This window comes from Sinocyclocheilus rhinocerous, unplaced genomic scaffold (assembly GCF_001515625.1).
Source record: "Sinocyclocheilus rhinocerous isolate Xijiao unplaced genomic scaffold, SAMN03320098_v1.1 scaffold3303, whole genome shotgun sequence".
Lineage (NCBI taxonomy): Eukaryota > Metazoa > Chordata > Actinopteri > Cypriniformes > Cyprinidae > Sinocyclocheilus > Sinocyclocheilus rhinocerous.
The window spans coordinates 216,840-227,719 of record NW_015634071.1 but is presented as its reverse complement, the minus strand read 5'-3'; the positions used below and the strand labels follow the sequence as shown (position 1 = coordinate 227,719).

Genomic DNA, 10,880 nt, shown 5'->3' with positions numbered 1-10,880 from the left:
CAACTACATGTCAACTAGCAGTTAGTAGAGTATTAGTAGACTGTCTGCTTAATATCTTTTAACACTTTCTTTGTCAACTTATTCTACTAACCCTAAACCTACCCTACACAGCAAAATCCCCAGTGTTAATTTAACACTCTGAGTGTGGACTCATATAAACACTGAAGTAGTGTTAAAAGTAACACTGAAGCAGAGTTAAAGTTAATGAGATAATTAGGTGATTAATTGAGTGATGATTGGCCAATATTGAAGACACCTGATGTTAACAAACAGAATCACCAAAGACGAACATCACAATTTCTATGTCACTATTATAGTGGTCAGTGATTGCTTTAGTTGGGCTCTTGACCCTTGACTTTTGAGTTTTAAATTTTGTTTGGCTGCTGTAACTGAATTATAACAGACAGACAGACAGACAGACAAGCCAAGCGCAAAAGTCATTGGCTGGTGAAGATTAATCATTATCTGACCTAAGTCACTGAACTCATTTAGAGTCTGTTCTCTGAGTTATATTACTTATATTAGTTACAACAGCCTTGTGATTCCACAGTGAAAGATTCTGTATTTCCTATACATTTTGTAAGGGTTTCTTGCAAGCTCTTCTGATAAAAAAAAAAAAAAGTCATTCTTTTAGGCAGACACATACATCAAGAACCAGCATATAAATCTCAACAACGGTGACAAATAGCATATTCAGATAAACAGATCAACTCTGCTAAAGATTTATTTATTTTGTCATATCAAAGTAACTTTTAAAAACATCTGTCTGATTATGCTGAAAATGCCAGATCTTGTATTTATCAACTTGTTGACATAATCATTAAAAAAAAACATAACTCGGTCACTACATGATGATTAGTTTAAAACATAATCAACACCACATGATCACCTTTCCGCTGGTTTGTCTGGCTGTTTTAACTCAGTTACCGCAGCCAAACAAAATCTAATATTAGCAATTTAAGGGTCAAGATCCAAACTAAAGTAAACACTGACCACTATACTCATAAGGCTGTGGTTCTCTCGGTTGGTTGTGCATCTTTTTCTTCCACACTTTTTCCTTCCACTCAACTTTCTGTTAAAATGCTTGGATACAGCACTCTGTAAACAGCCAGCTTCTTTGGCAATTAATGTTTGTGGCTTACCCTCCTTGTGAAGGGTGTCAATGATTGTCTTCTGGACAACTGTCAGATCATGTCAATGTACAGCATGGTAGAATATCACCGCTGGTATAACCAACATAAGGCAGGACCTGTATTTTTTTTATATAATTTTTTTGCTAGTTAAATACATTGTTCTCTTACATGTCCTTACAACATTAGAGCCGAATACTAATCATAAATGTTAACTAGATGTGTTCACTACCTGTCTAGCGATGTGGGTTTATGCTGACATATAATAAAAAAAACGGTTTGTCTTTTCAAATCTTCTATCACGTGCCAACGGTGCCATTATATTTATTGAGTTGTCTTGTGTGTTTTATGTTTTATGCTTCAGAAATATGACGTAAGGGAGCATAGTGAGCATTGATAGTGCCTGGTTTTTGTGCTGCATTGTGGGATTTTTCAGGGAGAACGTTCCAATGCACTGGAAGGATATTGCGATTGAGACAGCCCTTAAAATGGTTGACTCCCTGATCAATGTCCTGACTGAACTATAGGGAGCTGACTGAGACTCACCCAAGGTCTTCAGACTCGCTAGAAACTTCCAGGCAAGTGTGTTGGAGCTGTTTGAAGCTGAAATCTGCAGGACTTTGACCCTCCAGGAGCAAAATTCGACACCCTTGCTCTACATAGTGAACGGATATTCTGTATTCTATTCCTTGTTTAATTTGTTTGTTTAAATCTTTTTGATGATCCAGGGCTGAGCATGTACGTTTACTATCTATATCCTTAATCCAATCTGGACTAGCAACTAGATTAAAAACCCACAAGTTTTTTAAAACACAAGATTGTTCAAATACTATACAAAGTATAGTAAACAATTTCAAATAAAGTAAAATATAAAGTTTCAAAGTTTCTTAGAGGAACAGAAATGTTGTGAGCAAAGCTTCTTGGGGAAAACAATTTTGCAAGCAAAACCACTGAAATATAATTTCAATAGGGGTTTACAGGAGTAACTCTTGAACTACAAGCACAAAGATGTGAAGATGTGAAATTGAACAAAAAAAAAAAAATGGTGCAAGGGCCATACCGTCTTTCTGATAATTGGCTGGAAAAATGTATTATGATAAAAGCACCCATCATAAATATTATCTAATCTTTATGAGTTTTTATTTGTATTTTGTGACCTCACCTTTGCACTGTGCTCTTCTGCAGCTTTCAGCCTCGTTCTAAAGCTCTCCTCCAGTCTCTCCAATTCTCCCACATGAGTTCTCCTCAACTCCTCCCTGTGAAAAGAAAGTCAATACACCATAAATACACTAACAGAAGACCCTATAAATCATCTGAACATATTGGATAACATAAATTTATAAGAGAATGCTTTAGCGTCATTGAGCAAATTATCAAACGTCGCGTAAAACGTAAGCATCATCAAAATCTTGTCTCGTCTAATTCTGACTCATGCTATCATATGCCAGGACACGAGTATTCAAAATCCACTACATGAAGATCTGTTCAATATTACAGATAAGACAGAGGAGAAATATTAGGTCATTGGGACATAAGGTGTATTAATTAAACAGCTGCAGATTACTGACGCATTTATGAGCAAGAATATTTTATGATCCAGTTGTTATGGAAACATAATTGTTGTTTTCGTCAATTGTCACGTCATAAAACATTCTTATAAAGTATAAAGCTATGACTAATGTCAGTCTGAAGCCTCAGTGTTAAAGAGAAATTATGTTACAATGGAAATGAGACGGGGCCCTGAAACACGGTCAACAAAGTCAGACAATAATGAGTAATTCACAACAACTACAAATCCTAGCTGAAGACATTCACAACATATCCACCATTCACAGTAAACATAAGCTGTCAAGTAGGTGAGGCAGATGGAAAAAAAAGTTCTACTTCTTTTCTGCTTCCTTTTTTTTTTGGTTATCTAATAGCTTTCATAGAGATACTTTTAATCAGCGAGAAGAGAAAATAATAAAATATACACTACCATTCAGATGGTTGGGGTTAGTAAGATTTTTATCTTAAAGAAATTAATACTTTTATTTAGCAAGGACACATTAAATTGATCAAAAGTAACAATACAGACTTTTACATCATTATAAAAGATTTCGATTTCAAATAAATGCTGTTGCTTTGAACTTTCTATTCATCAAAGAATCCTGAAAAAAAAAATCAGTTTCCACAATAATATCAAGCAGCACAACTGTTTTTGGCATTGATTATAACAAGAAATGTTTCTTAAGCAGCAAATCAGAATATTAGAACGATTTCTGAAGGATCATGTGAAACTGAAGTAATGACCGCTGAAAAATCAGCTTTGCCATAACAGGAATAAATTACATTTTAAAACATTAAAACAGAAAACAGTAACTTTAAATCATAATAATAGTTTACAATATTACTGTTTTTAATGTATTTTTAGAATTATTTCAAAAACATTTAAACAATTTTACTGACCGCGAACTTTAAAACAGCACGTATAAATAAAATATAAGAGAAAAAAAGTGTTTTTTTATTAAAGATACATTCTCTAAACAATTAATAATTCAAGGACTAGACATTTTAACTGCTAATTTTTAGACAAATTTTGCAATGTACAGGCAGTAGACATTGCTAACAGACAAACCTTCCAAGATGGTTCTCTCTTCTTGTTTGTCATCAGTTTTAAACTGTGATTATGGTTTGACTCATCACAACCTATTTCTTGTTGTCAAGATCTAAACAAATATAAACAAAAAGCCTTTGAAAAGCTCTTCTGCTATTAGCCGAGACAGCGGGGATATGAGGAACGCTGGTGACTAGACACACAGAAAGCTTGGCAGAAATTCCATTTTTATTGCACATTTTTACTGCACACTGCACACACTGTGGCTCAAACATTCCTCCCATGAGACATAAACTGTGACTTCATAGACAGACTACTTCCATCGTGGATTGGTGAAGACTGAGACGCACACAAAAACAAACACACAGCTCAGGAGAAACATCAAAGTCCAAACAGACTAACTGAATCAAATCGCCACATACCAGCATTCTTACATCCACCTATCCTGACCTAACCTCTCTTAGTTAAACTGTGTCATACACGAATACAACATTTAGAATATTTCAGACTTTAAAGCATTATAGGCTAAAATTAACTTAAATACACCCTAGTATGTGTTAATGGAGGTCGGCGTAATTCCCCTGAGAGAGAGGAAGTCACACAGAGAGGAAAATAGTGTGAGCAAAAGATTCCAGGCGACATACTATTAATGCTAGATAGGTTGAGGACTGACAGACACGCAGCTCTCTGACAGAAGTTGTACGATGGGTCTCGAGAGAGTTGGCCTATAATGGAGATGTCTGGAGGAAGTGGCTCTCAGAAACACAAGTGTTAAATAGGCCCAGTCTGGAATGTCCACACTTCACTGCACTTGTGTAATCAAGTCAATGGGAAAATATCGGAGTGGCAGATAGAAAGCAAATGCTCTGAAAATGGAAGAAGTTGGAGGGGAGGGGAAAAAACACATGACAAAAAGTTCTGAGAGAAGTTTTGTGTAACTAGGATTTTCAACACAGCTTTGAGGTTGAGCTCACTGATACTAAATGTGTAACCGCTTGCAGGCATGAGACTGAATGGGAACAAAATTAAGTGACAGGATGAAAACAAATGACACACTTTAAAAAATGGCATGTCATAGTATCAAATTTTCATATATCATTTCATATCACAATTTTATATTACAAAAACAGGTTGAAAAAAATTCAGTGTTGTGCTCTTAATAATACATTTAACAAATTTTTCATGTAACAAAAAGTATGGAAACATATTTCAGACTATTTTCAAAAGGAATTGCAAATTGTATTTTCAATTGCGTTTTCCATGTGGACGCATAAATTGTGACAAAATCCAAATGCAAATGCAAATCTTGCATTACGCGAACACACAGTGACTGCCACATTTCAAATGGAAAAGCAAAGTTCATTTGCGACTGTATTTCCCATGTCTTACGACTTATAAACCTGTCATATTTAAATAACAATATTAATTTCCACGTCGGCTTTTTCAACTTCTGTGTTGCGCATATAACCTGCCAAAACTCAAATGGAATCACAATTTCTTTAGCATTTGAATTTCCAATGTCTTACACAGAAACCCGTCAATCAGTGGGTGGTACTATAGTATGAGGCGTGTTTGAATTGGTAAATGACAATTGTGCCAAATGCTTTGAACAATGGAGGTAAGCTGCCTTATATTCCTTATATTCTTTGCACCTTAAATAATAAACAATTCCGACATTTGCAAATGCAGTGACTGCCAGTGATGGCAAAAACTAAGTGCAAATAGCATTATGTGGTATTTACACATCAGTATTTCCTTTGCATCAAGTGTAAATAGTATTTAGATGCTATTCGCACTAAATGTAAAGAGTGTTAGATGGTATTAGTACTTAAATGCAAATAATGGCAAGTACTATTTGCACCTTGGCATATTGTAGTACATTGTAAATAACAACATATTCAGTGTATATGACTATTTCGTAAAATCATAAATAGTTCCCAAAATCCCACCCTACACCTACCCTTAACCCTAACCATTTTGAACCTGCTGATCAGTGCAAGTGTCCTCTAAGGTTCAGGAAGAGTATGCTTTGAAAGGCTATGAGTTCGGCTCTACGCATACTCTAGTATTTTCATCAGTGGCGGCTCGTCGGGGGAGGCACAGCTTCCCCAAAATTGAGGTGAAAATGGGAGGAGGATGATTTAATGTTAATAAAATTCACAGTTCATTTCAGTTCATGTCTCAGAATGTGTATTTTTTTGTTTGTAATTTCACAGCTGTAATACCATAACATGTTAATGAAGTTGGAAAGCTCCCCTTTTCTATCACGAATGTGCCGAATCTGCTGATGTAATTACAACCGCTAATGATAGAGAACGGGAGGGGGAGGCCGGGGGAGTGCTGAGCTCTTGTGCCTCCATTGGTAAAAAAAATTAGCCAATCACCATCGAGTGTTCACTTTCAGCGCTGAGGAGTGTTGAGAAAAGAAACCTCGTAGGGGAGGCTAGCCTCCCTTCTGATATCAACCAATCATCACAGAGACGTAAATTACGTGATATTACATTTACATTTACATTTAGACATTTAGCAGACGCTTTTATCCAAAGCGACTTACAATTGGGGGATACATAAAGCGATTATTCTTAAAAGAGGCAAACAGATACAGGAAGTGCTTGTAATACCAAGTTTTTAGACATTATTCAAATAAGTACACGCTAGAAAGAGAAGGAATAGATAAAGAGAGATAATTTATTTATTTTTTTTATGATGATGAAGTCAAGTAGCTTCGAAAGAGATGAGTTTTCAGCTGTCGCTTGAAAATGGTCAGGGATTCAGCATTCCGGATAGGGGTGGGGAGATCGTTCCACCAGCCAGGAACGGTGAACGAGAATGTTCTGGAAAGTGATTTTGAGCCTCTCTGTGATGGTACCACGAGGCGTCGCTCACTAGCGGATCTCAGACTTCTGGAGGGGATGTAGATTCGTAGTAGGGAGTGGAAGTAGGCGGGTGCTGAGCCTGTGGCTGTTCTATATGCAAGCATCAATGTCTTGACCTTCTGATATCAACCAATCATCAAAGAGACGTAAATTACGTGATATTTAGTTTGAACGTCTCCCGCTGCGCTGATAATGTACCAAGTACTTATGATGAGTAGCGATATTTAATATTTGATCGCCAACAGATTTACCAAGCTGTCATTCATATACAAATAAAAAAAAAGGGGAAACACGCCTAACTGGATATAGGCTACAGCAGTCGGCTTAATTAAATGGCACAACAGGCAGCTCTCTTTTAACACAGACTTTTAAGAAGGGATGGATGTTTGCTTCAAGTGATAGGCCAGGTAGGTGAAATTCTATTATCTTGCTGAATGTGTCGTTTTCTTTACGTTTTCTGACTAAAAGCAACCAAAAAGCCATTTTAAAGTGGTTAAGCAAATAATAATAACAATAATCGGCAGGGATCCCAGACCAATACAATTAGTGTGCCTCCTCTATTTTAAAACCCACGAGCCGCCACTGATTTTCATCAAAAATGAGGTATACTTTCAGCTAAATTACAATTATAGGCCTGTTAACCGCTCATAGTTGCTTTATTTTCACTTTTCAAAAATGTCTTAATTTTTATTTGAAATAAATAAGTTTACTGATCCCAAACCTTTGAATAACAGTTTAAAAGTAAAATAACCTAAAGTGATGGCGCCTTTCTCACTCTTTGAACATTTTTTGTTGTTGTTTGCTGGTGTGAAGGGGGTTGTCAGGGGTTCAGTTACTGTGATTGTATGACTCTGGGCTGTGCTTGTGGGAGACCAAAAGTAGCTCCATCAGTAAAGTGTAACTCTCTCTCACTCTCTCTGTCTATAAAAAAACATCAACAGTGTCATTGTGATCTGGACGGATGCATGAAAGAGGGGTTTGTTCTTCTTATTCAGTGCTTATACAAAGGCTGAAGCAGCAGTTGTTTGGTGGGCAGGCATACTAGTGTGGGGACAAAATGTCCTCTGTAGAGCAAAACAGGGGTCAGAATCTTTCCTGCTTTAGCCGAGAGAAATGCACGAGCCGGGACTGTGATAATTGGCAAAGTGTGGTAACTGCAGGACCCTGTTATTGACTGTGAGTGAGTGTGAGAATACAATGCACATGCCTTTTAGTGTGCTTGCTCAGCGTCTGTCCTTTTGAACTAAAACAGCAGGCTCAGGTCAATCACACGGTCAGGACATTCTATTAACTTGTTCACAGTTTTACAAAGTGTTTATTCTTTGTCTGAACGCACAGTCCCCTCCTCTGCTTTTTTGGTTTTGTTTTGTTTTTAGTACAGTTTCATTTAATGTTAACCCTAACATTTGCATACTATTACACATTATTAAAACATATCACATCAAAGTTGTATCAAGTTGTATGTTTTTAATATTTTATATAAAAAACATATTGCTTCAAAAACATTAACATAAATAATAATAAAATCATAAAATGTCATTACTGTTGTTTGCTTAATATTTATTATAAATAATAATTATAATACATATTTAAGTGTATTTATAATTTCTAAATTATAAATAAAGATAAATTACAATTTTATTATCTATTTTTCAGACAAACTTAATAACAGGCTGTCAGTCAACAAATACGCTGAAGGGTAATCAATCAGCCAATCACAGCATGTATTTCGCATCATCCCCCTCATATTCACATAATGCTTTAGGACAGTGTCTCCCAACAGGGTGCCACAGCACCCTGGGGTGCTATTTGGCGAGAGCAGGGGTGCTGTGTAAAAAAGTCTGTGATCTGTACAGACCAGGCCCCACGGTTCGGCACACATGTGATTTTGCGGATTAGTTCCAAAGTGTAACAATTATAGAGTGAAAGTTTATCATTTGCATGTGTTTCTAAGTCTTAACATTCAATCAATTTTAAACCATTCAAGTGCAAGAAGAGGTGAAAGAGAAATCAGATGTGTATCATTATATTAGATGTGTGCATAACACAGCTTTAACAAAAAAATAATATATTTATTATATATTTAATTTATACAGTGAACACTATGCAGTGCTACTTATTACATGTATGTACCTGAATACTACTGTTCACCTTATTTCATTTGTAACTTTGTTCTATTTATCTATGCTTGTAACTTGTTTGTTCTTATTTTATCATTGGCTGTTCACTTGAACTTGAACTTTATTAGTTAGGCTAGTAGTTTTTACTGTGGCATCAAACAAGTACTTAAAGTGTTCATTAAGATGCTTCTGAACAATCAGCTTCATCCTCATGTAGCAGTCCAGAGCAGATAGAGTGTGGGGCCTGTAGAGCAGAAGTGTTTATGTAGGGTGCCACAAATTTTTGAAAAATATGAAAGGGTGCCGTGACTGAAAAAAGGTTGGGAAACGCTGCTTTAGGATAACTATGAGAAAACTGTGAATTTAACACTCTGAAACCTGCTGGTGTTGCTCTTGGAAAATGTTATTTTAGAAAAAGAATTTTTTTAATAAAAAAAACAACAACTTATTTTTCAGTGTAATTTTTTCCCCCACATTTTTGAGGCTGCACTGCCTCCCTATTCCTTGGATAATACACCCCTGCTTAGAATCAATGTCAAACATTATAATGCAGAAACAGTTTATCTACAATCAAAATGAAAGCTATAATGATTATGCATGTCTACATCTAGACTCACTTTTTTACTGCTGGTATTTGTGATTATTACTGCTTCTGAGGACAACCTGGATCTTCCCCTCCGTGCCTTTAAATATCTAATCAAGCTCTGTTTTTGGGCTCAGTTTGACATCCTTGTTTCTCAAAGGATGACAGCTTAATGCTCATTTCCATCTCATTACTCAAACATCTGCGACCTCTGACCCCACCTCACCTGCAGCACAAGTATATGAGGCTGCCTAACAAAGCCTATGTCTGAAAAATCAGTTTGGCTGCTCAACAACTAGATCACAATTTTTTTTAGAAAATCAAGTGTTTGCCTTGGGCTGAAATTGAAAGGTGTTGAATAGCACTTGACTAGGAGAGCACTTGACAACTGAAGGACAATTTTTGAGAAATTGTCTTTGCAATAATATACAAGAATGTCAGGCAGGAGTGGACTACTATGAGTAAAGAACACTGCATGCTGCAACTGTGCAGCTAGAAAACATTCATGAAACATAGTCATGCTTGCAAAGACAGAAAATATTGTACAGTTGCTGTGATAGGTTCTAGTTGTTCTCGTCAGTGACCAATGAGCTGACCAGCATTTTCTTGCCCATATCTGATCTGAATAATTAGCAGTGCCCTAGCAATCATCCAGAACATCCAATAAATCCTCTAAAACACTCTAACAACCATTTAGAACACCCTAGCAATGCCCTTGGAACCACCTAGCAATACCCTAGAAACCACACAGAATCACCTAGCAATCCTCAATTATTATTATCATTTTTTTTTTTTAAAGGGCCAATTTTTTTTTTTTTACAATATGCAACAGGGGAAAAAAATGAATTAATTATGGACTGTGTCAAAATGCCTGTTCTAGTTGTAAAAAATGTTCAAATGTTCTAGTTGTAAAAATGTTATGTTCATTGTTAATGTGTATTTTCAATGGTTTGATCCCTATAAAATTTAAGAACAATAACAATGTTAATGCTGATAGATGTACTGACTGAATGTGTAATTAAGGAAAGTGCAGGGTGGCATTCTGCATCCTGACATTCTTGTATCTCTGATAAATGACTAAATAAATAAAATAAACGCACCTAAGAATAGGGAATTTAGAGACACCTACAGGCGATGAGAGTTCTATTTGTAAGTAAGTGAGTTAGAGTGAGCGAGTTATGTCATCCATTCTCTCGTCAGTTCCACCTGAGCTGTTGAGGTGGCAGGTAAAATTTCTCTCCAGTCGTAGAATGTTGGTAGATATAATTTTATTTCCCTTTAAAGTCAAATGCATCCCTCTAGAAATGCATTTAAAACTCTCTTATTTCGTATTGGAGTGATGAGAAGATCACAGTTGACGAATAATTGGGTTTAATGTGTCCTAATCATGGACACGCATTACTGTGCTTTTTATACGAGACAAGGGGGAGTCATACACCAAACGAAACAGAAGAGCACCAGTTTGCTTTTCATGCGCTGTATAGCCTATACACTTTCTCAGCTGTACACACTATAACTTTCTCAGCTGGTCGCACGAGCACATGATTTGGTCGCAATATATTTATTTATTTATTT

At 36.1% G+C, this 10,880-nt stretch overlaps 1 pseudogene; it reads right to left on the bottom strand.

Moving 5' to 3' along the window:
* The window catches only part of LOC107745420 (trichohyalin-like), a 182,819-nt pseudogene that overhangs the window by 22,058 nt on the left and 149,881 nt on the right, over window positions 1-10,880 (bottom strand).